The sequence below is a fragment of the Pteropus medius genome, unplaced genomic scaffold (genome assembly GCF_902729225.1).
Source record: "Pteropus medius unplaced genomic scaffold, Ma_sr-lr_union100, whole genome shotgun sequence".
Lineage (NCBI taxonomy): Eukaryota > Metazoa > Chordata > Mammalia > Chiroptera > Pteropodidae > Pteropus > Pteropus medius.
The window spans coordinates 12,706,502-12,733,755 of NW_024354875.1; the positions used below are offsets into that span (position 1 = coordinate 12,706,502).

At 31.8% G+C, this 27,254-nt stretch overlaps 1 pseudogene; it reads left to right on the forward strand.

The window, feature by feature from the left end:
- The first annotated feature begins 4,200 nt into the window (after nucleotides 1-4,200).
- LOC120597114 (ganglioside-induced differentiation-associated protein 2-like) lies at nucleotides 4,201-4,999 on the forward strand (annotated as a pseudogene).
- Nucleotides 5,000-27,254: the final 22,255 nt, after the last annotated feature.

Consider the following 27,254-nt stretch of genomic DNA (forward strand, 5'->3'; position numbering starts at 1 on the left):
TAAAACATGGTTCCTGCTCTCAAGAATCTTATAGTCGAGAGCAGTAATTCTGCACTTAATTCTTCATATCAGAATTTCTAGGAGAATTTTGCAAACTACTAGTCCTCAGGTGTGACCCTAGACCAATTGAATCAGAATCTTGAGTTAGAAGAAAGTTCAGGCATCGGTTTTTGAAAATATGCCAATTGGTTCCAATTTACTCCTAAGGATGAAAGACAAATTTATGAACAAACAGGTAAAATGCAGCATGATAATTATTATATAATGGAAATATATGTCCCATCATATTGAAGCACAGAATAATAAACTCATAAATGTAAATGTATGAAAGTTTTGTGAATTTGAATATTATCCTTACTGCAAAAGAGACAGAAGTTCAAATATATAATTTTAAGTTAAACAAAAATGTTGAGTAAACTTTAAGACCATGTTAAAGTGTAATTTTTGTTAAATGAGAAGTAAATAAATGCGAGAAATAGCTGTCCGAAAGTACATAATATCTTTATACTATACGAAAAGAATTTTGTCTTTATATTGAAAATTCTAGATGTTGTTAAATAACAAAGGAGAAAATAAAAGCTAAATAAAATGATATTTGGTTATAATTATAATGTGCTATAGGTCATTCAAATTATTAGTCTGGGAATACATATTATTTAAATCTTTAGAAAACCATGCACATGTGAGATATTCCAATGAGTAGTAGTAATTAATTTAGTGGTCAAAGTGAATAATCATACTTGCTCTCAATTTTTCCTGGTAAAATTAATTTAGTCTGTGCTCTATGGTGTGGAAATCTGGCTTGGCAAATGAGAATTTGTTCAGATAATCCAGCAAATAGAATTCTGCCACTTGGGAAATATTTGGGTCAGTTGTGAATGAATTTTGCAATCTGTTTCTGCACATATGTAAGAAAATTTCCTCTTTTGTATAACCTATAATTTGAGTTCTTGAATTTTTATAATATAGGGTAAATATTGTGGCCATGACCCACGGTATCCACAAAGAGTGAGGATATTGTTAATACACAATATAACGTTTGTCTCCAGACATTTACTACAGTTCAGTTTAACAATGCGTCCTATTGAGAATGTAGCTTGGAGAATCTATATGTGAAAAACGATGCCTAAGACACATGCTAACTAATTACTTCTCTTTTAATTTCTAAGCTTTATGAAAAATCAATTTAGAACTAGAAATCCATACAACTGGACATCATTAGCCTACTTCCCTAGAATAAAACATCCAAATCAAATGGTCACATAAAGTACATCTGTGCATTTTCTGCAAAAGCACTATTGAGGGAATTTTTCATCATGTTGCTCAATATCACTCACATAAAGATCATTAATAAATTACTTTCAGAATTCAGTTTAAAGAAAAGCAAGGTTTCTACTGTCACAGACTAGTGTATATTTTAATATAAAGGACAATGTTATAAATGTCAAATTACTCATCCTCTTTCATTACAATGTCATAACCATTTGTAACACTCTACATTTGCTATATCTTGGGCTTCCTTTTTAATTTTTTAAAAAATATTTCTATTCTCAGAAAACTTTGGGCTAAATTTAATGTTCAGGTATAGTCACCATTTTAGCCTAAACTCTTGGATTTTTAATTTTGCCAACATCTTGTCATTTTATATTTTCTTTTTTCTATTTTTACAATTGTATTTTATGTGTAAATGATATCAAATAATTTGTCAAAGTAAGCTGGTTAGAAATCATGTTAAAAGAATGCATTTCTAGCAGGTATTAATGAGAAGTTAAATAACTGATGCATTATTTGGATTTTCTCTGTATTTGCTTTGTATTTTTTTCTTTTAAAATACATTTAATTACATTTTCATTGAAGAATGCATTCTTAAGTGGTAAAGTATGTCATTGGTTTTGTTTAAACCATATACATTCATTAATTTTATGTCTGTTTAAAACATAAAATTAAAATCTAGGATCACAGAGACTGTCTAAAGACAAAACACCTAGAAGTAAATGCCCAGATTCCTGGGTGTTAGATTTACTTATTTGAACATCTCAAATAATGGCAGATATCATAGATGCAGAATATAAAATGTTAGCAAAATAACTCCTATTCTATTTTGTTGATATTAATACATTTTATTGAAACATTTGTAAATTAACTTTCCAATCACAATCATTTAATGACACCTGCTTTAAGAAGCTGTCATGTATTTTCAAAACTTAAACATTATCTATTTTAATAATATACTATAAAATATCTAGTAAACATTTTTCCCACCTGTGAAAACAAATGTCCTAGCAATACCAGGGTTGCAGCTTATGCTTTTTTAAAAATCAATTTTAAAAAATCTTTCCTGACACATTTTTGTTTTCTTATTTGTGTGTCTTATGAAAACTATAAAAGTGGCACCTGTGTTTTATTAGAATAAATGTCAACAAAGTATTTTAGTCATTACTTTATCTGCATTTTAAAAATAGCTGTTTCTCTTAGATAAACAGCTTAAACTGATGACATAATATATATATATGAACACATGTAATGATACAGGTTTACCTCATGTTTCACATTGCACATCAAAATAGCAAAGATTTATAATGCAAGCAAAGATTGCTTAATTTTCATGGATCTAGAGTAAATTCCACCACTGGTTTATTCTTAAGAAATTCAGATTTATAAAAATGGCATCTTGAAAACAGTTTTACATTTGCACTATAATCAACATGTGAGAGAACTTGCCAGTTAATGTATTCTCAGATGTAGTATAGAGGTAGATTAAAAATGTCTATTTGTTTTCCAATTCAGAACATAAGGGGAATTCTAGAACTACACTGTCCAGAATGGTAGCCACTAGCACCATATTACAATTAAAATTAAATAAAATTGGAACACTTCCTCTGTTGCACTAGTCAAATTCCAGTGTTAAATAGCCTTTTTGTGGCTAGTGGCTATCATATTGGACCAGATGAACATTTCCATAATGACAAAAATTTCTGCATTTTACATGCGTAACCTAGAACCTCATCTCACTAACTACATTCCACTGGACAGCACTATTCTACATAATTATTGGAAATTTGCACAAATGAGAAATGTTTCCATCCTCATGTCGATGTGGATTTGTTTTACGATCACAAAAGATATCGTTATCTTCTAAAGCTTGGTCATTAAGGAATAAGATATACCTTATAACTTGGACTTAAAAATTGTTCAACTACAGCAGAATAAAATTAGGAAATCTTTTGAAAAATACTTTAGGAAATTGATAAATTGCTCTCTAGGAAGTTATGAGCTAGTTCCTCTTCTTAAAAATTATAATTATTGATAATTATGTGTAACTTTTTGATTCTATAAAAAATTATAGACTTTTATTATTTAAAATTATTTTTTATGTTTTTACACACAAATGTGCTCATAATATTATGCTTCCTAAATTAATTTACAATCCCTGATTTCTTTATTTATAGAATGACATTTGATATACTAAGATAGTTGAGAAAATAACTTGATAAATTAATATTTCCGGATAACAATATTAAGAGAAAACATTTTTATTTCAACTTTTATTGACAGATTTCTTAAACATATTAGTTTATTTTTCTGTATTAGTAAATCTAGTATCATGAAAATAATTCATTTTTGATAAATGAGACTTTTGCAATGTTTCAGTGCCATTGCTATGAAATATATTTTGATATGTACCACTATTACTCTTAACTGATGTAAGGCATTGGGGTAGATATTTATTGAGCATTTTATCTAATTCCATTAATAATAACTTCCTGAATCATTATCCAGACATTACTTGAAATTTTCCAGTAAGGTGGAATCTTGTAACTAATTTATATGGGCTTCATTCAATCAATCCATTCATTTGCAAATACTAGGAGAATGAATGTAATCTCATTACATTCTTTGCCCTCAAGAAACTTATAGTTTAGTGGAAGTCTTCTGACAAATGAGCAGGTGATTATAACAAAGTATGAGAACTGCAATCTTGTTGTTAACCAAAGTTATCAAGTGAGAAGAAAACCAATTAACAATTATTGAGTTTTTTTAATTATGTAATAGGCACTGTGATACTGCTTCCCTGCTTTCTATGAGGAACTTAACTTGCCTCACCTGCCACCTGGATGGGATGGCCTGAGTATTCTAAAGACTCCAGAAGATATTGACTTGCTAATGAATTTGGGAAAAGACAAGCTGAAGTTTCATTCCATGGATCCCTTGGGTGTACCTTCCCCATTTATGGATGTAGATACACTACTCAGCTGGGGCAACTCATGTAAAGACAAATTAAATGCTTCTAATATGGCAGAAGAAAGATTTCAGGAAGACATTATTAGATCATCTTTTCTTTATAATAAGGATATCAATGGAAAAGTGGTTCTCTGGAAAGAAGATGTGGTATTGCTGAACTGTACAGCCATAGTAAATACCAGCAGTAAAAGTCTCACAGATAAGAATCCTGTGTCAGAAAGTATTCTCAGGCTGCAGGGCCTGATTTGGAGAAAACGTAAATGTTGTTAGAAAGGTGAAGCAATATTGACAAAAGAATTTAATCTACCTGGCATGTTCATCATTCACGCAGTAGGATCTAAATATGAGTATTACGCAGCAGCTGAGAGTTCACTGTACAGCTGTGAAACATACTTCAGCTGACAAAAGATTAGGCTGTTGGACCCTATGTCATCTGCAAAAAAGGGTTATTCTTTAGAGGATGCAACATACATAGCACTTCCCACTGTAAGGAGATTCCTAGGAATCCATGGGGAGAGCACCAAAAAGTAGTATTTGCCATCTCTGAACTTGAAGAGGCTACTTACCAAAAGCCGCTACTTCTGTACTTACCAAGGTTTTTAGAGGAGGAGAGTTGATCATTGCCCCACCTACTTGCTGATACCGGAAATGCAGAAGGGAGCCTGTGGTATCTGAATGGCAGATTAGAAGAAGTGAAAAATCCAGTGTCCCAGAAGACAGGAGGCTTGAGAAAGACTTGAAGAAAGTGAGAGAGTAAGCCATGTTAAAATTGGTAGAACAGCATAGCAAGCTGAAGGAAAGATAGCACAAAGTCCTTAAGGCAGGAGAAACATACCTGGCATGTTAGAGGAACATGAAGACCAGAATGTCTGAGTGGAAACAGAACTCAAGTCATTTAGGACTTTGCATACCATTATAAGTACATCAGCTTTAGCCTGATTAAGAAGGGGAGACATTTAAGAGATTTGAGCAGAGGATCTTATGATTTGAGTTTCATGTTTAAATATTACATACTGACTGGTTCATGAAGACTAGCATGTAGGGGAACAAGAATGAACTGGGAGATTTGTTAAGAGATTATGGCAGCAACTCTGGCAAGAGATGATCGTTGGCTGCGTCTGGAATTGCAGTGGTGGAAGTTCTGAGAAATGGTTAGAAACTGTATTTATTTTAAATTTTGTGCTAATATGATTTCCTGGGGGACTGGATATTAAATGTGAGAAAGATACTTTTTATTTTTTGACCTGGTCGCAAAGAAAGTGGAGTTACAATTAAGTGAAATAGAAAAGTGAAGATGGAGCAAGATTTCAAGAGAGAGGAGAAGTTTAGTTTTGGACATGTTAAGTCTGGGATGTCTACTGAACATCTAAGCAGAGATACATATAAACATCTGAACTAGAAACATAATGTGATGGCCATCAGCATAGAGATAATATTTAAAACCATGAGTCTACGGCCATGCCACCCTGAATAAGCCTGATCGGGTCTGATCTTGGAAGCTAAGTAGGGTCAGGCCTGGTTATTACTTGGATGGGAGACCATCTATGAAGACTGGGGTGCTGTAGGCGTAAAAAATAAAAAATAAGGGATTAGAAACTGACAAGGTCCTTGCAATCTGTGAGGTCAACCAAGGGTTGCCTCGCCTAAAATAAATAAATAAATAATGTATATATATTATATAAATATATATAATATATATATTATTATATTAGTATATATATTATATAAAAAATAAAATATATAAAATATATATATAATTTATATTTTATATAAAAATATATATAAATATATATTTATAAATATATAAAATATATATAATTTATATTTTATATAAAATATATATAAAATATATATATTATTATATTAGTATATATTATATATATATAGATATAGATATAGATATAGATATATATAAATAATATATATATATTTAAATCCGTAAGACTAAATGAGATAACCAAGGGAGCGGGTGCAGATAAATCACAGAAGAGAACTGAGGACTGAGCCATGAGGGACTATAACATTAAGAGATTAGGAAAAGAAGAGAAAACTACAAAGGAGGCTGAGGAGCGATTAATAAGTAAGTGAGAGGAAAAAATAAGATTCTAGTGTCCTAAAAGGCAGGCGAAGAAGGATATTGGTAAAATATGCCTAATTGATTGTGTTGAATGCTGCTGACAGTTGGAGTAATATGGGAATTAAGAAAGCTTGGATATTTGTAGAGAGAGAGAGTAAATGAAAAGAATTAAAAGAATGCTTAGACTGCATGCTTTGGCAACTGAATGCATGATGTTTCAACTCAGTGAAATAAAGAATTTAGGAAAAGACTGCGGGGGAGGATATTGGGGTACAGGTGCACACCCAGGATAGTCTAGGCTTTCTATCTCCCCGTGGGGGTGGCTAGGTGGGGACCTAGGTTGGGCCTTACAGAGGCGAGGGCAGGAACAGCAGCAATAGCAGCAGAGGTGGTTGCAGGTGCCATGGTGCCTTGAGAAAGGAGGAATCTCAATGCTGCAGAAGCAAGTCTGGGAACCTGTGACTCCAGAACCTCACAAATATCAAAGATCTGGCCTGAGCACCATTGTAGGCAAAGCTGGTGCTCAGGCATTAACTGTTATCCATGTATTATTAGCAAACAAAAGCATATACATAGGCATTGTAATAAATGATATTAGAGAGATATTAGAATTTTTCAGTTTAAAACCTCTGACTTTAAAAACTGCCACATTTTAAAGCACATGTCCACAGACTTAACAGAAATTAAATTGAAAATGGCCATATTTGACAGAAAAGAATGCTATTTTCACATGAAACTTTGTGTAAATCAATTAGTAATAAAGAAGGGAATGAATAAAATTATTTAATTCCTTGTTATTAAAGCTATAGCTATAAAATATATAAACAAATGTTTTGAAATTTTAAGTTATATGCAAGTCATTAAGCCATTTTTGTGTCTTTTACAACTGCCAAATTACAGAAAATGTCAGTAGAACATTAAAATGTTCTTGTATAAATTTATGTTTAAATTCATATATTAATTACATTACATTTATATATTAAAGTTATAAGAAACAGATCAAACTGATGTGTATGAAGAGTTAAATATTTCTAAAAATATTGTTCTTTAAGAATTTTCAGCTCCAGGTTACACTAAATTTTTATTTCAAAATAATTTATTAGAAATTTATCCTGAAAAAAAAATATGGAGTTCGAGGAGTTTCAGGATTGGTGAACACGGAGAGATTCTAGAAGAGTAACTAATATACTCCCAGAGAACACTGAAGCTGTGTGCCCCTTCCTAAGTTATATCATTTTATAAACTATATATAGCAATCTAGTATGTAAAATAAAAAGAATGTGACTAATATCACTTTCAATAATGTTGATTGAAATGAGTTATTAAATATATAAATTCTGATAGACAAAAAAATACTTATAGAAATTAAAAAGAAAATACTAATGAGTAATGAAGACTAGATGTGAAAAACAGCAACACTTACAAGCCCTAGCTGAAAGGAGTAGTAGCGACATATGGAAAGAAATTTCTCTGAAAGAATATTGGCCCTTTCAATTGTGTTCAAGAGAAGCCAAAAATCTGGGTGATTATGTCAATATAGTATTTATATGTTTGAAACACACACACATACATTCCACACACACACACACACATCACACACACACACACACACACACACACACACATGCTTCAGACCAAATAAAAGCTATGGTAGGCATAAAATAACTCAAAAGAAACCTCTGTGTAAGCTCTGATATGGAGAGTAAATGAAGAGTTCTGGACATTTGTGTGTCTGAAAAGTGGCAAGAAATTTAGCAACTGTTAATTAAACAGCATTTCTTTGCATCAACAACCCAGGGATTTAAATTATTTTCAGGTAGAGACCATGGCGATGCCAATAATTTCTAAGGAAATTTAGAAAAGATAGGTTAGAGAAAGACAGACATGCTGGAGACCTGTTAAATCAGATAACACAAACAAAAATTAAAGAAACATTTGGTAGAACTAAAACGGCTATCATATTTAAATCTGCAGTTCCTTCCCTTCTCTGTAAAGATGTCCTTAATATGGTAATAGATGTCAGAGGGTGAGCTGAGAGGCAGCAATCATTTCAATATGAGATAAGAGGACTCCATCTTTTCTGCATATGAAGATTTAGACCTGCACTTTATTTCAAGTTTGGTGAACAGCAATCAGTTCCCATTTGTGATTAGTCTCTGTCTTTTCAGTGAAGAGAGAGTTGAGACAGAGTTTTAAAGGGTATTCTACACCAGACAAAAGGAGTGCATAAAAAATAAAAGGCTTTTCAAATGATCTAAAGTGCACTTGAATCTGCCACTTTGATATCATTAGCAAATTGTGATTGATTAAGTATCACGGTTAAATTTCTTACAAGCTTTTTGAAATAAAAGGGGGTATAGCAAGTGTGGATAGTCCCAGTATGTGGCATTATTTTTTAAATGTAGAGTGGTATTTTTTCAGGTTGCATAATCCTCTTACTCATGAAATTATAAAATTAGAGAGAAAGCTGAGAGTAGTTGTTCCTGAATCAGCATTTAAGCAGATGATGGTCTTGTCATTTCATACTTGAGATTGATAATAATAGTCTTGGGATGATTCTAAAGTTCTAGTCCATTGGTAATGCAGAATATGAGTCAATTATGATTTATTTGATTGTTTTTATGTCATTCTTTTAGTTAAAAGTCTTTACTTGTCAGAAGGTCAGTCCATCTCAACTAATCAGTTGGAGCAAATTTGTTTCTAGGGCAACAAGGTGCTGTTCTCTTTAAACTGATTAAAAATATACACTCACTGAAGATCAACAAATTTCTTTTAAATAGAATGATAATTATATACCTGTGGGAAAAAAAAAGGTGTCTTGACATAGAAGGTACCCTTTTATTTGTATCTTTTTTCTGACAGTTTTGTAGTGAGAAGAGTATTGTGGGAGGCAAGACAAATGATAGAAGAGTATTGTGGGAGGCAAGACAAATGAGTGCCACAGGAATATGGCACTCACAGATCCCTTTTTAAATAAATATGTGAATGTGGAGGCGTTAGGTTATAATGTACTATAAAAAATATGAAAAAAAAATTCCAAAACTGAAATCCAGGTGTAGCTCTGTGAATTACTGGTCGTATCACTGTGATATCTCATTCTACTTCTAAAGACCTAATTTCCTTCTCTATCCTAACTTCCTAGAGTCATTTCATTCATTAGAGGGCCCAGAATAAATTTTTTCACTATCCTGCTTTCTGTGACCCATTTGAAGCTATTATTGAGATTGTTAAACATTATTCTTGTTGTTTCTCTGTGCATGCCTTTGGTAAGATGTCACTTCCCTGTGACTTTTGAAGTTGGGTATGACCACATGATTTGCTCTAGCCAATTAAATATGAGTGGCAGTGACACTGGTCATTTCTAAGGAAAGATTTGAGAAAGTGTTTGATTTCTTTCTTCAAAGATGATCATAAAAGATCATGTCAGTATAGACTATTTGTAGCCTGGGTACCTGAGTAAATGACCTGAACTCCTTATTGATGCATAATGGACATGTAGCATAAATCATTAAACAAGCATTCAATATATAAGCCACTGAAATGTTGGTATTATTTGTTATTGCAATATAACATATCCTACCTTGACCAATAAAATAGGTTTTAACTCAAATATAATTTGCTACATGAAATAATGTACCCATGTATATAACTTATAATTACATAATAAACAGAACTTTAAAAGTAAATTTTTAATTAAAATTATTAACAAAAATTGATATTAGATTTTAATATAGTAACTAGCTAATCCCTCTGTAGCTTATTTTTTCCCCATATGCTAATGAATTTCTGGACTTATGAGTGTCTTTTCCACCTTTGTGTGACTATAAGTGTGTCAAGTGTTTTCACTTGGGTTTCGATGTGATTGTAATTCAACTTCCTGATAGTTATGCAGCGATATCTATAACTCTCAGACATCACAGGCCACTCTTTATTCTTGAAAGCCATCCATTAATTCCTCTTTTCTGAAATTCTACTCAGTTTATTTTCAAAAACATTCACAACTCTGCAGTTCAGTAAGGGGAAAGGTTCTTGTTTTGCTTTGAGTACCTGAGAAAGTCATTTCTCATGCAACCATCCATAGACATCCCCTCTCCCACTTTTCCTCTGATTTCTCTCATGCTATCATTCCTCTCTGGTGAGTTCTGAGTTTTCTTTTGCATTGCATCTCCATACTGTTGACAGTACACTAAATCCATTTGTAGAGTAAAGATTGACAGAACTTCAAACAGGTTCTACATAGCAAATTTGATACCTGTATAGTCATTTATTTATTCAAGACAATATTATCAAATGCCTGCTAAACAAATATGTGGCACTCTCCCAGATACCGGAGATGCAATAAGGGAGATGTGAGCCTGAACTTTGAGGAGGTTGCTTTCTAGTCAGGGACTCCGCGGATAGCAGCCAATCTCAAGACAGTTTTATGAGAAGCTAAGTTGCTTTGAAAGCACATAAGAGAGACTCCATACCCAGTTTGCCTTAGAAGGTTTCCTGGTTGTGATATCTAATCTGAGAATATCTCATTTTGCAAAGGGATACAGGAGAGGATAGAGGGCAGGAAGAAGGAGTTTGGGAAGAAGAAATGTGTGACAAAGTTCCAAATTGAGATATTATTGTGGTTCTTTTTTTTTTTTTTTGAGGATACAAGTAATTTAGTGAGCCTGAGGGGAAAAAATCAAAATCAAGGGCAAGTGATGGACTAGCAGGATTACGAGAATTAGCTTTGAAAGTACACAACATAGATTTAATAATGAAAAATAATTAAGCTATGTCCAAGAATATGTATTTATCTTGAGGCTTTTTCACAACCAATGGGAGAATTTTTATATGTCAGTAATCTGATCTATTTTTTGCTAGTTAAATTTTGCAACAGTATGAGTACTCTCATAAATGCTGTTACAACAGCAACAACAGAAAAATACAGGAGTTTATTGTATAAAAATAGATGAAAGATGAGAGTAGTTTGAATTAGGTCATCATAAAATGGAAGATAAGAAGTACATAACTTGTGAAAGATTAGGAGGTAGGATGAAAGAAGATTTGGTAGTTGCCCTGAGGGAAAGAAGAGGGTGAGAGAAACAGTAAGGGTAAGGATGGTACTGTCATCTAGACAGACAGATGAGATATATGTATATATAAGAGGAATTAAAAGACAAGATGCCAAATTGTGTACAAAAAGCTTCGTTAAAGACAAAATGGGTTTAGTGGGACAATGAAATGGTCATCCAAGTGAAATGCCCTATGTTCAATTACACAAAATAGATTGCAATTGCTCAAAAGACTGGTCTATTACACCTTCTTCATCTTACTGTCTCCAGAATACTTGACATTCTTCTTATTATTCTAAATATTCCCAAGCACAACATGATAGTGTTTAATAACATGGACTTATCTTAAATTGTATTTGTTTTAAAAGTTGTAGCATTTTAAAACTTACAGCACTTTCAAAGTCACCTTCAAATACTACCATCCACAATTTTAATTGAGGCAAGTGTTTTAATTTAAATTTTATAGATGAGAAAATTGATGCTAAATTGTTAGGTGACATTCTGTATTTCATCATGAGTGTACAGGAGTCTTGACTCAAATCCACATCTTCTGATTTCTAATCACCTACATCCTCCTGTTTATTGTTTTTTTTTTCTTTTTTTAAATGTGGAATATGAATAAAATAGTTCTAGCTTTTTTCTCTATACATTATCTTAGTAATCACTCACAAGTAATTGTCGTACTGTTTTAAGTAATACCAGGTAGGTTTTTACTTCTGAAAATATTTCAATTGGTCACTAGTAAAGATATTAAATTATAAAATCTCAATAAATATATAGCTCAATAAATTTTTATATTGTGAAGCACTCAGAAGCTTCTGTCATGTCCATTCTCAAGAACTAACCATCTAAATTTAAACCAACATTCTAATTTTTGTTATAGAGATTGTGCTTGGTCCTTTTATTTTGTTTAAACTTTAAACAGGTAGAATCACAGAGTATATACTTTTTTAGTGTCTGGCTTCTTTTGCTTTATATAATGTTTACATGTTATTAATTTTTTTTCTTTTTTGGCTCTATGATGTTTTAGTATACAAACACTCTGCAGGTTCCTTGCTTATTCTTCTGTTAATGGGCTTTGGATTGTTTCCTGTTTTTATGTGTAATAAACAAAGCTGCTATGAATATTTTTCTGCATGTATTTTGATGCTTATATGTGCATATGTATAGGTAGGAGTGAAATTGAGGGGTTATAGGATTATATGTGTATGCTTACTTTAATAAGTACTGCCATATATTTTTACAAAGTGATGGAACTAACATATAGTTATATAGTCTATACTTTGAGGTATAATGTATAAGAATTCCAGTTGCACCACACCTCTTCTATTATTTGATATTCTCAATTATTAATTTTTTTATTTTAGCTATTCTGGCAGATGTGTAGGTTAATTTCATTTGGTATTAATTTTAATTTCTTTGATGAATAATGCAGTTGGGCAAGTTTTATATGCATATTAACCATTTGAAATACCTCTTTTGTAAAGCAGTGTTCAAGTCTTTTAACAATTTTTCTATTAGGTCATCTGTCTTTTTTATCTTAATGTAAGATATCTTTATATATTTTACATGAGAGTCCATTGTTGTATATATGCATTGCAGATTTCTTTTCCCACTCTGTGGAGTATCTTTTTATTCTCTTAATATTGTCTTACGATGAACAGAAGTTTAAAATTCTAATATAGTCCAAATTACAAATTTTTTCTTTTGTAATTATTCCTTTCTGGTTTTGCTTGAGAAATCTGTCTGCCTCAAGTTTATGAAGTCCTTCTCCTATGTTATCTTTAGTGTATTACCTTTCAGTTTTATATTAGGATCCATCTAGAATTGGTCTTTGACTATGCTGTGAAGTATTGGTTATTTTTTTTTCTATTTGAATATATAATTGACAACAATATCAATTGAAGATTTTTCACCATTAAATTTCAGTACTACATACATCATGTAACAATTGACTGTGAATATGTAACCCCTCTATTTTGTTTCATTTTTATATTTTTTGACTTGTTTCAATTTCTCTAGGTTTATTAGGTCTTTTATGTGCTTCATATACTTTTTCCATTTTTATTCTTTTATTCAATGTTGTCTAAGCTTTTATTGACCTATTCAATTTTTAAATTAGTTTAGAATAATTATTTTTGAAACCGTGGCAATAAGCAACAATTTCATAATAAAAATTATTACACTGATATTTAATTTCTTTTAGTTGTTCTCGCCATGCTTTTAAAGATTTAGGAAAATTACCCAAACTAACACAACTAGTATATTAATGTTATCTTGTCAAAATATCAAGTTTCTGATTTCTTTTTTTTCCCCTTTATGTACATAATGTGTGGGCTGTTTTTTTTTTTTTATTTTAGTATAAAATGACTTGTGACACTGAAATATTGTTTTTAATTAATGTTTTGTATATTCAGCATCAGACCTATTCTTATCTATCCAACTTTTTGTTTCTCTTATTCTTTTATTCTTACCATTCTCATGTACCTTTTTGGAATTTTTTTTTTTTTATCAACTCTCTTAAAAAAAAAAAAGCTTTTAAAGATTAAAATGCACTGTGTGGCACATCCCATGTAGATAAGTTTAGGTAGACTCATTTCTCCCTCTTCCTCTTCCCTAAGTACAACAATAAACCTACAAAATAGAAAACAAAAATCTGATAGACCTGAAAGGAGAAATAAACAAACTCTCAATTATACTAGAGAACTTAAAAATTCCCCTCTCAGCGACTGATAGAACTGCTACACCGAAAATCAGCAAGGATATAGAGATCTGAACAATGAAATCAACCAACATGATCTAATGATATCCATCTATCGAGTTATCTCACTCCATCCAACAGTATAGCATATATTTTTTTTAAGCACCCACATCCTGAGCTATAAAGCAAGCCTCAAAACATTTAAAGGAATTAAACTTATGTAGCGTATGTTCTCTTAATATAATGGAATCATACAAGAATTTAAGAAAAGAAAGACAAGAGGACATTTGGCATAATAGCCAAAACTGGGGCGAAAACACTAGATATACTTGAGTAAGTAAATTGCTAAACTGGAATACTACTCAGCAATAAAAAGAAACAAACTACATACAAGAACTTGGATGAATCTCCAGTGAATTTCACTGAGTGAAAAAAATTATTTTCAAAGGTTACATACTGTGTTTCCATTAACATAATATTTTTGAAATGACAAAATTTCAGAAACAGAAGATAGATTAGTGGTTGACAGAGGCCAAGAATGGAGTGAGAGTGGGTGAAAGAAGTGAGTGTTATTATAAAAAGGCAACATGAGTAATGAACTTGGTAATGGAACTCTTCATTACCTTGACTGAGGGGGGAGTGGGGGGAAGGTGGTGGTGGTGTGGATGTATGAACTTATAAATGTAACAAAATTGGATAAAACTAAATACACATATCCACACACAGATAAGTACAAGTAAACTGGAGATATCTGAAAATGATCAGTGGATTGTATCAATGTTAATATCCTGCTTGTGATATTGCATTATAGTTATACTAGTTTTTACCACTGAGAACTGGATAAAGGGTACAATAGGTCTCTCCACATTATTTCTCACAACTACATGTGATACTACAATTACCTCAAAATAAAAAGTTTAAATAATATACATTGAACTTTAATATATTACTAAATCCCTTGATATAAACATCAATATTATCCACTTTTAAATATAATTCAATTTACATATAAAATATTTTAAAGTATACTTTTCATTGGATTAAAAACAAAAACCTTTTAAAAAGTGACTAATGTGAAAGTTAAAAATGATAAATACTAATAGTCCGTTTATTTTTCCATAAGGATGATTTCCTTCTGACACTTCCTTCTATACATAAAGTATATCATTTGAACACAGCAGACGTACATCTTTAGCTTCTTTTTAAAAAGTTGTTACTTGCTTTACTGTAATGTAATTTTAAATATATTTACTGTAAGAAATTTTGTGTTTTTGCTTATTGAGTCTCCATGAACAAGATGACTATGTTTTTAACCTATTATAATGAGAGTAATAATATCACCGATTTTTATGTTTGTGAATTTTAAGACACTGATTTGAGATGACTATTTCATCCAAAATTGAACTGTTACCTACATATGACTTCATGATACTCATAACAAATTTTAGGTCACCACAAATTTTAGCTGTACATGACTTTGGTATATATAAAGTTAACAAATACATTTATTTAGTTAAGTACATTTAAAGTTAGCTATCTCTCATCCTCAAACTTATACACAGGCAAAATGAGTTTGTCAGTTTTGGGAACTAGCGGAGTGTGGTATTGTAGCAATATTGAAATTTTGTTTTAAAATTCTTTGCTAGTAGAATGAAGGTGTAAGAATTGGCAGTTTCAACTCTTGCAGTATGTTATCACCATACTGTCAGAAACAGCGCACTTATGCCAACTCTGACGAAACTGGGTGTGTTATAAATCAAGTATGAGCCATGGGCTTCTTATGCCAACAACGCATTTCAACTTTTACCTTATTACCACATTTCTTGGACACTGCAGGATAATATCTTTTAAGCCTTTTACTGCTTGTGTGTGAAATCTCAAATAATCTAGCCAAATGTAGTGAAAGTTCAGGGCTATTTTATGACATTGTTTTAATGAATGCTGATCTATGGAAGTTTGAATGCACAAATCCATATCCATAAATGGGGTCAATTTATACCTTGACAAAGCATTTTTACATGGTGTAGATTGTTTTTAAAAGGTTCACTAAAACATTCTGTGGCACCGAAAATTTGCTTTCTCTCAAATATCCTCTGTAAATTGAGTACACATGAAGTATTCTGCATGGGCAGTGTAAGCAATAGAAAAGAAACATTATATTTGAATATTGGAAGTTTAAGTTTTCAGGAAAGTCATCTATACAGAGAATAGATTTAAGAATATTAGAAAAAAATGCTAAGGTATATTTACAACACAAGCTTGTCACAGAAACCTAGTCTGAAAAGAAAACCATATTGAAAATTTCTAGAGAGAGGAGAAAGGTCAATCATTCTTTAAGAAATAGACAGTGTATGACAAGAGAAACATATGTCAAAAACATACTGTATTTACCTTTCATTAGATTGTCTTCCTATGAGAAGGTTAAATACTCCAGGAGAGAGAGAGGATTTTTCTCATGTTAACTAATCCAGACAAAAGTGAATAGAGATTTGCTTTCTTCAGCATTTATTGATATTAATTGCTTTATTGAACTAGCTGTGGGAACAGAGATTTCCCAATGCCAGCATAAAGGATCATTATTTATAAGCTAACTGATCCTACAAATTCTACACTTAGCTCAACATTTCCGTTGGAAATACTGAAAGAATCTTTTAAAAAATGTTGTTATATTTCAGCTTTCATACTGTATGCGAAATTACATAAGCTAAATGATAAAACATTTTCCAGGAAAGGGGAATTTTAAAGTCTCACATACTAGACTTCAAATCAAGCTCTGAATTGCAGCTTATTATTACATTTTTCTTCCATTTATTTTTAATTCTTCCCCTTTGGCTCTGTCTTACAGGTGTCCCTAGTTACAACCATCAGTAAAAACAGAACACATGTGTAGGCTATAAATCTATATTTGTGCTAATTCATAGGAGAAAAATATCTTCAGTTCCTTCTTCCAATTTCCTTTCCTTTTACCACTTAGAAGCTCTCTACAGGGCTCTGAGCTTACGATTACAGAACCAAATTCTGTCCCACATGATAAGTTAACAGGCAAGTTTCTGTGTGTCATTTCTCATTGCAACTAAAGAAGGTGGAAATCCCCAGGTTAATTTATAACATAAAAGGATTTAGAAAATGAATCGATATTTGGTAAAAGAAGGGAGCTGCTAATTTAGTATTTTTTTAGGAACTACACAAGGCTCAATCAGACCAATATCAAGTATTGCATTAACTTTTATATCGGGAAGTCCTAGCCTTAAATATCAAATAGTTAACAAGTTTCCCATGCACCAAAAGGGAAGTTCTTATAATTTTGTTCAGATATTCATATTATAAAGGCACCAAAGGCAATACTAAAGTCAAGGTAGAATTGATTATTTGCTTGTAAAGTCTAATTTAACTGTTTAATAGATCAGCTGTTTTAAATCACATCATGTTAAAATGTGATATGCAAATTGTCAGCTTAGAGTGTTTTCTTCTTCTTTCACTTTTATTTTGATAAAATGATAATCGAGTCTCTAACATAGTTCTTAATTTTTGAAATAACAACATCAATAGCTAGAAACAAGCATGACGGCTGTTGTACATAATAGTTTGATAAATCACTATAGTCTGTTATTTAATTTTTCAAATTATTTATTTCTCCAATGATAGATGAATAGATTTTGTGTGTGTGTGAGGAAAAGGAACTTTTACAAATACAAAAATATATCTAACAGTAATCTAAAATTGGAGGCATGAATTTATAAAGTGCTTGCAGGGTGTCTTAGATTTGATTATGAAGTTATTTCATGAGTAGGTCTTGCCAAGGGTATCACAGAATCAATGGACTGGACTTACTAGGTCATCATCCCTTACTAACAGTATAGAGTTCTGAAAAGCTTTATTAGGTGCAATTGTAAGTGGCTCAGACAATAGGTTTCAATCATTTCTTTTAGATATGATTCCACAGCTTCAGGAATTTTACTGGCAAGAAATAGATCCTGATGCCCAGTCAGATGTGTAATTTTTCTCTTAGAATACTTGCAATCAATTCTGGCCCCCTGCTTCTACCAACCACACAGTCTTTGCCTATACTGTTTTTTTTTTCTTTTTTTCTTTTTTGAGTTTCCATTCTTTTCACCCAGTTAATTTTGCCCACATGATCAAATACCCACATAAGAAAATAAAATCAAAATTGGACAAGCTTGCATGAAGAAGGATTAGGATAAGTCGAAGTAAACCATGGAAAGAGAATATTTAGTTTGGCTTAAATCACTGCTCTAATCACTTAAACATGAACAATAACCCATTTGGAAAATATCAGAAACTGTTTTATATCACAAACATATCATTAGGCCCCTATAACATTCCAAGAACTTGCCCTTTTCAACCTCAGCCTACCCCTAGAGAGACTGCCTATTTCTATAATAGCATTCTCAATGAAGATTTCGAACATTATTTTATTTTCCAACTCACAAGATAAGATGGCATGGCAAGGGTATTGTCCTCAGTGCCTTCTCTTTCTGGGATGGAGGCTTTAAGAAAATGTTGTGAGCCAATAGGGAGGCTCTCCACAGTATGTAGGAAAAGCTCCTTGTGAGCCAGGAGCCCCACAGCGGGGCCTTTTCTCAGCCTATAAACAATACAGCTATGAGTTTCAGTGGGTTAAGCATCAGGCTGGAAATTTGTAATAACATGAGTTCTGATTCCAGATCTATAATTTATTGGCTTGTTGAGTGACAATGGGCACATAACTTCACTGACGTGTCTTTTCAAAAGTTTAGCCTTGAAATTTATATTACTTACACATTCGACATAACAGAACTTATCACCTTAAAAAAAAAAAAAGAACAATCCAAAAAAAGTAATTTAAAACAAATAGGCTAAGTCAATGCTCCGTAAACATTAAAAAAGAATGCACATTCTAATTAAATGCAATAAGCCACTCATTGTATCTTTAAAAAAAAAAAGAGCTGGTGGATTCTTTAGCTGTAAATATTAAAATGTATTGTTTAACTACAATATCTAAAAGTGTGAATTGCTATAAAATAAAAACAAAAAAGATCAAGATATCAGATTCATAGCTCAGAAAAAATCAAAAAAGAGTTTGGAATCTGATGAAATTGACATGATTCAATAGTTTCTTGAATGGATTCTTACTAAATGATGCTGAAACATTAGTTAAATATTTTTAGGTAACGAATATGTATCACTATTTAATGCTAAAATCATTTCCCTATTGGTTAAAATGTTAAATTTAAACATTATATAAAAGCATTTTAGATAAATATGAAATCTATGATTATGTAGAATCTAAATCTCTAAACAATTGAGGAATTCACAAATGAGAAATCAATAGGTTTTATAACATTAAATGGAATCTCTAAATGTTAAATCAATATATTAAAGTTTCAAAGTAAACAAAAACTAAAGCAAATTTTACAATTTATATAATAGACTTGTGATGTTCTTTCTAGTTTGTTGAGTTCAATATAAAAGACCATAATATAATAAAATATTGAACAACATAAATGAAAAAATAATTCACAAAATAAGAAAGAGTTAACCGATGTATTATTACAAATTTTGTTCTCATCACAATTCAATAAATTCAAATCTTATTTTTCTAAGGTAGACCTTTTCTAAACTACTGGTAGGCATATTAGTTTTCATAAACTTTATGGAAAGTATTTGGAAATATCTATTAAAAGTTTAGAAATTGTAATGTACAAATTTGTGTATCTTTTGTTGCATTAATTTCACATTCAGAAATGCATCTTAAAAAATTATCAGAAACTCAGGGAAAGAGTCAAGCCTGAATATGTTTATTGCAGCATTATTTACAATAATAAACAATTGGAAAACAGTGCTCATCCATAAAGGAGATAAATGATTGAAATCAAGCCCATGAATAGTGCCTCATAATAGAATAGTATGAAATCTACTAAAATGATTTCAAAACTATGTCACTATGGAAAAATTATGTAAAAACAGTTAAATTAGATAATAACCTTGTAACATTTTATATACACCATAATGTGCTTTGGGCTTAAAAAGCTTCATATGAATAATAATGAAAAAACACACAAAAAATACATCAAAGTATTAATAGTGATTTTCTCAAGAGTAGGATTATGGACTTTTTTTTTTCCTTTTATATTTTTCAAATCCCTATAATTAGAATTCAGTACTTTTACAATCAGAAGAGAAAAACACATATTTTTAGACATGATTTTTAAGGAGTCCTTAAACTTATGGTCACATGATATGAAAGCGAATTGAAAATGAAAAAAGAAAAAAGAACACACAGACACAGTATACTTTTAAATGATTAGGATTAATAAAATATCTTTTGTTCACAAAAGTGCAGTGTTTTGTTTTTTGTCAACATCAAGTTTTCCAGTTTAAACAAATACAGCTTGGTTTAGGAAGAAAAAAGGAAAATTTTAAATGCCTATAGCGATAGTCACTAATTCTCACATGCTTGAATTTTGGGGGGAAAAATTGTATATCTAAATCTCTGAAAATGATATTATTAATGAATATCTCCCAGAAGTTGAAGATGAATAGTTGAGATACCTTTTAATTATTCTCCTAGTAAATGATGCTCTTGAATGCAACATTCTTTCTTTAAGATCACCAACTTCTTCTCTTTGGAGGAAAGAAAATGAGGAAGCAAAGAAAATAGAGTTAGTCCAATCAAAAGGGAAAAGGGATGAGAAATGAGTCAACATGGGCAGATATGGAGGAAGGGCAAATTTTTTTGTTTAACATTAGTTTATGATTCCTCAACCCAAGGAAGACAGTATAAGTTAAACCATGTGTAAAAAGATAACTGGGCCCCAAAAGCAACAGCAACTGCTTCACTTCAGACAACTTAACTGGTCTTTGCAAACGTGTTCAATTTGTTTCCTCACCAAGAAAGAGACTCTTTTTCTCCTACTTCCACACAACGTGCTGCACAAATAACCAGCTTTATGACTTTATTGTTTCCTGCGTAGTGACTTTTCAGGCCAGTCTACCTTACTCACAATCTCGTGATTCTAATCCAGGCCTCCTCCACCTCCTTTGTAGATGCCAATTTCTGTTCCACGGGTTTAGGGACAGAACTCACTCGCTCTGGCTAGGGAGCACACTCTACCTAGGACTGACCCTATGGCACTGGCAGTTCCTCCTCAGTGTAAGATTAAAGAAAAGAACATTCCATTTTTTCACATCAGAAGTTTAAAATGAGACCCATAATTATTTAATTAGGTTTTTCAAAGAAAACTTCCCAATAGGGCTTTGGATGCTCTCAGCTCTATGTCCATGTTATTCTATGAGAGAAATTAAGTTTGACTTAGTTTTCATTTACCTTCATTTCTACTAACTCTGTCCCCTCTCTGTGGCAATATCTGGCACCCTGTCATTACAAGGTCTCCTTATTCTGTGGTTAGATAATCCTGAGAATGTGTTAGTCAATGATGTTCAATAATCTCTCTGGGCATTTCCATTTAAAGAAACTCTTGAACAGCCACATGGATTTCAGATGGAAAATCATAAAGTTAAAATGTTGGAATGATAAACAGTTTCTGGACAAGCTCACTACTAGCAATTTTGCTCAGTCAATTATCAAATATTTATTTAAGACTGAATATACTCTTCCTCCTGCCCTCATATCCAAGAACACATTGTCACCTCTGGTTTCCAGACTTTTGTAAATGGTGGACTTCTGTCCACCTCAACATAGAGAACTTAGTGTAGGACTGCAGTGCATCTCAATAAATGTGTGATAGATAACAAAATCAATATATACATATGTGTGTGTTTGTATCTATCAGGGTAACGTGTGTAAATACATATGTATTTATGTGTGTATGTTAAAAAAGCAGATATCTCATGTAGATAACTATTTTTATCTCACAATTACTTTGTCAAAAGGTTTATTATATGATGTATATATAAGCAATTTAGTTAAGATAACAAAAACTGATGGTTTGAATAATATTTCATCAATATCATGTGTGCTTTTGTAGAAGTAATCTGATCTCAACTTCTCTTCCTTTTCTGTTTCTAGCACCCTTTTAAAAAGTAGAAAAAGGTGCAGAGCCAGGAAAAGTCACTGGCATTGAGTGTGTTTCATGAACTACATTTGAGTCAATTTTAAGGTGATAATATTATGGGAAATCATGCTTCCTTATTTTAGGTGGACACCATAGAGTACCTGATCTGGCCTTGGACCACTGACTGCCTTTCAAAGAAAAATTATCTGGGACAGAGTTTAGCCTCCAGAGACATACCTGATCCTCTTCAAATGCATCGAGGAGAAAAAATGTTCAAGAAGTGATTCTTTCTGAATCAAATCTCCCTTTTTGATACAGAGAAAAAGAACAAAGCTGGGAGTTGTACATCATGAGATTTTTATCCAGGTCTGCTACTAACAAATGATCTAAAAAATACCTCAGTTCTTTTTATTTAAATCTTCATTTAAAAAAATTAAAATTATTTTTACATACCCTAAATCTGTCAGAGTCTCAAAATAAATATGCCATATTTAAAAATTTGTTATTTCCAAAATGATTTCTTTATAGAAAAACCATTTGCAAAGATTCAGTGTAGGGGAAGCAGAAGATTTTCCAGGCTGATGGTGGTGTCAGCCCTATGCTGGTGGCAACTAAAGAAATCCATGAAAATGAGTTCTATAGAGTCAACAACCAATCCTAATGACTCTTTTGTAAATCCTCAATTTTTCCACATTAATAAACTTTTTTCTTAGTAATATAACTGATTAATATACTCCCCAAATCTGAAATTCATTTTAGAAAGTAGTTTTCTACCACTGACTGTAAATAAATGTAAACTGGATCACAACTGGATGTCACTGAAATTTTTCTGGCTAAAACTAAGGCAATAGGTAACTATTTGCATTTCTTTTCTACCTGGACCATCTCTCAACGGAGTACTAGAATATACTGTATAACACAGTAAGCCCTCGTTTAAGGTCATTGATATGTTATTGGGATCTGTGACTTTAAGCAAAATGACGCATAATGAAACCAATATTTTTAGAGGCTAATTGACATAAACAAGACTTAAGTTCCTACAGAAAATTTCTTATCACAAAAACATCACCTAACTTCTAAATAAAGACCCCAAACACTTCTAGTATTAAACATTGAAATAAATCTGAGCTATGCATATATTTAAGAAATACTAATAAAAACAATTGACATCATTATTTTCCAACCTGCTTATTCCAGTTCAGCGTGGTGGGTGGCTGGAACCTCTCTAGCTGATCAGGGCACAAGGCAGAACCCTCCCTGGACAGGACGCCCTTCCATCGCAGGGCGCACCAACACACACCCACACTCACTCAGACTGGGTCAGTTTAGACACACCATTTCACCTCACTTGTACATCTTTGGGATGCAGGAGGAACCTGGAGTATCTGGAAAAAACCCAGGTAGACATGGCAAGAACATGTAAACTCCACACAAACAGTGGCCCTGACTCAGAATCAATTTTTTTTTTTTCATCAACATTACACGGCAATGATGTTATTCGACGACTTGCTATACTGTGTTTGTTCCAATGTATTGTTTAAATCTCTTCTGATACCTTAGGCAAAATAGTTTTGGATTAAGCTTTATTGTTAATGAGTAATTATGAGTTAATGAATAATTTAAATTTCATAACTTTTAAAATTGTGTTAGTTCCTATTTAACAAAAATGTGGCGGGGGGGCATTTTTAAGTCATATAGGGTATAGAAACTAGAATATAATCATTATTGAATTTCTTGTGCTCAAGAAGTTTATGAGTGAGGATGGATACAGTAACAGTGGGTTATTTTCACTTTAAAAAAAAAAGATGGGCATTTTCTAATATTAATAATTTGCTAAACTATTTTAAAATGCTTGTAATATATTTCAAACACTTCTAGACACATTTTAACAAGAAATCTTGTAGAACAACTGAAAACTCACTGGAGCTCAAAAGTTTAATTTGCTCCATTCTGCTGCTGATAACTACATTTCCAAAATTTTGGTGCTTAATCTTATCTGGGATTTTTTTGCTTTCATTTTCAAAAGAGCTGCAACACCAGTTTTTATGAGCAAAGCTTTTCGGAATACTTTAATCACCAAGTCCTGATGGAAGCATAATATGTAAGGTCATTGCCACTGGCTGCCTATACAGGAACACCGAGGAACTAAATGATCTTTAAGATTCTGTCATTCCTAAAATTGCAGCACCCTCCTGATTTTTTTGTTTGTTTGCTGACCTGCCATCTGTCCAGTTTTTTTTTTTTTTTTTAATTTATTTTAATTCTTTATTACAGTATAAACAGATCCCAAAATAGAGTTAAGATAGGAAAATTTAGACCTTGAGTGACTAACATTCATGCTCTAGATGAGGTATTCTGTTAATATGATATGTGATATACAACAGACCACTCCATAATTGCTTTCTCCACTCTATGAAAAGAGTAAGTTGGTTTCGTTAACTAGGAATATTCTGTCAGTGTTCTTCAACTTTGACATGAATACAAAGTTCCTTGGGATCCTGTGAAACTGCAGATTCTGATTTATAGGTCTGGAGGGAGATGGAGCCTGGGATTCTACATTTCTAACAAGCTTCCAGGTGATTCTTAAGCTGTCAGTCCGAGGACCAGACTTTGAAAGTAACATGGTTCTAAACTATTCTTCTCCTATCTTTATTTCCAGATATTAAATAATCTTGGCTTTCTAAATGTGAATCATGTTTCTGTACATTCTTCAAGTTCTTGATTTCTAAAAATAAAACTGGACTGAGAACTGGAAGGGGTATTTTAGATTCCCGAAAGTTGGATTAAATTAAGGTCAGAGAAACTCTTTAAAAATGCAGGTCAGAAAGCCCTACATTCCAGATCACTTCCAAACTCTCCCATCTCAAACTGAAATCAGTTTCTTTATGAGACAACCATTTCTACTGTTCTCTTCTCCCCTTTACTAAATGTACCTTTTTTTTGTATAATCTGCCAAAACACCACATACCCTGTTTCTTGGTCTCTTCTGCTTGTATCCCACAGAGGTGTCCTTTCACATAAGTGGGTACAATGGGTGAATTGTATGTTAAATAGGAAAGAATCTTTATCATTCACAGTAACAGGAAATCTCAGACCCAGAGCAATATGTATGTGATATCTGAATACACAATCAAACCTTTGAATAGTATTACATTGTAGGAGCAAAATAACTCAGCAAAGAGTCCACAAAAGCTGTCTTTTTCAGAGTATTCACAATGCAAATGAGCCATGATGAACGAGAAAATCTGGTTAATATCACCCACTAGCTGGATACACATATCCCACCTTTTATCTTCAATTTCAATTTTCCAATTTAATGACTGGCCTCTGTTAGTAAAGAAAAAATGTAATGATCAGTGCTGTGGAATTAAATCCATAGCCCACCGGATTTATTAGAAGCTTTCCCCTCAACCCCCCAAAATCTGATACTCTGATTAAAATGCTTGCTTTTGTTTTTAAACAGAGTCTGGGAAGATAACTTGAGAAAGATTATCTCTGAATATTCTATATTGCTCTACAAATTTCTGAAGATCTAAAAATGATCTCTATTTTGGGGGTTATTTACTAATGAAAATAGCATTGCAGTGCTTATAGAAAATACTACCACCACCTACTGGCATATATTGTACATAAAAATGAAAATGCTTCTAAATCATTCGAACGATGCCATATAAGAATATGGAGGGAAAAAAATCTTGTCACATTACTGCAACTTTAATTTCAAATTAAATCAAATGACTATATTTTCTTTTTGATAATAATATAATATTTACTTTTATCACCTGAGTGTGTAAACTTGAAGGAAGAAAAAAAACAAAAGGAAAGCATAGGATATTTAAACAGAAAGAAATAAGGTATATTTATATTATTTAAAAGAAAAAAATGTCTTTGTCTTTCACTCATTGCTAAATTTATTTTTGTTTTTATTGAAAATTTTATTTTATTAAACTCAGAAGGACAAAGAAATTTTGGGTCAATGAAGCAATTCAATAAGACATACACATAAGTATGTAAAATTCTTTATAGTCAGCAAAAAAACAAAACAAAATAAAAATATTTGATGCAAAATATAGAAATATATACAAATCTCCATAAAATTTTAGGAGCTATTTTGATAAAGGAAAACAGTCAGAAGATTACATGTACACTAAGCTTTTCAAAATTTTTATTCCACAGTTAACTCTCATTAGCTTTTAGATTAGCATTAAATCATTTGCTCTTTTTACAATTACCCTTGGGAAAGAATTAAATCTTCATGTTATTTCTTCAATGGTTATTTTGAATTTTATCCTCAGACAATCTAGTCTTCAGTCCGACAAATTTCCTACCTCTAAAGAAACTACTTCTTGCATAGAATCTATTTTCTTGTTCAATGGTTTAATATTTTGCATCAATGAACTAGATTCATGAAAAGGATATGGGATTAAAAGCAAGGATTTTCTTCCCAAAACTTTATTGTGATTCTCTTATTTGTCAGAATTCCAGAATGGACAACTTATTACTTTAGTGATATTTATAATGACAACTGTATGTACACGTAGAGATAATTAGAAGGATAAATTTAGATAAATGCACATAATGATAATATATTTATAAGTTATATTCAAGAAACATTTTTTGGTTGATGAATATAAATTTTAAAGAGAGAAAAACCTTTACTATTTCGTTGTAGTTATATATGAAAAATAGTTATTATTTTTGTTATTTATTTTTATGGATATGAAAATGTAGGCAATATGGGAAACTCATTCCTTATATCTCATTTGAATTACAATTGGCTCCCTAAAAACTTAATGACTGTTCAAGGCCCTTTTGAAAAAAATGCTATTGTTTCCCCAAATACTGTTTTATATTACATTGATAACTAAGATTTTTTGTGAGATACTACATTCCTGACTTCCTTGAACTATTCTTTTGACAATGCAATGTTTGTTTATATATTTCTCTACTTTCTCACTTTTTGAAATTTGGTGATGCTTCTCCTCTTATTTATTTAAGAAATAGCCATTGAATCCCTACAATGTGCCCAGCATTGGGTTGGAACAGCTAATTTAGTGGTGAATGTACAAGACAGATAAGCTCTTTGACCTGTTGGTACTTAGTTGCAACAGACAAGTAAAGCAATGGATAAAAGAATGCATTCCTATCAGTGAAGAGGAATACAAGAGAGA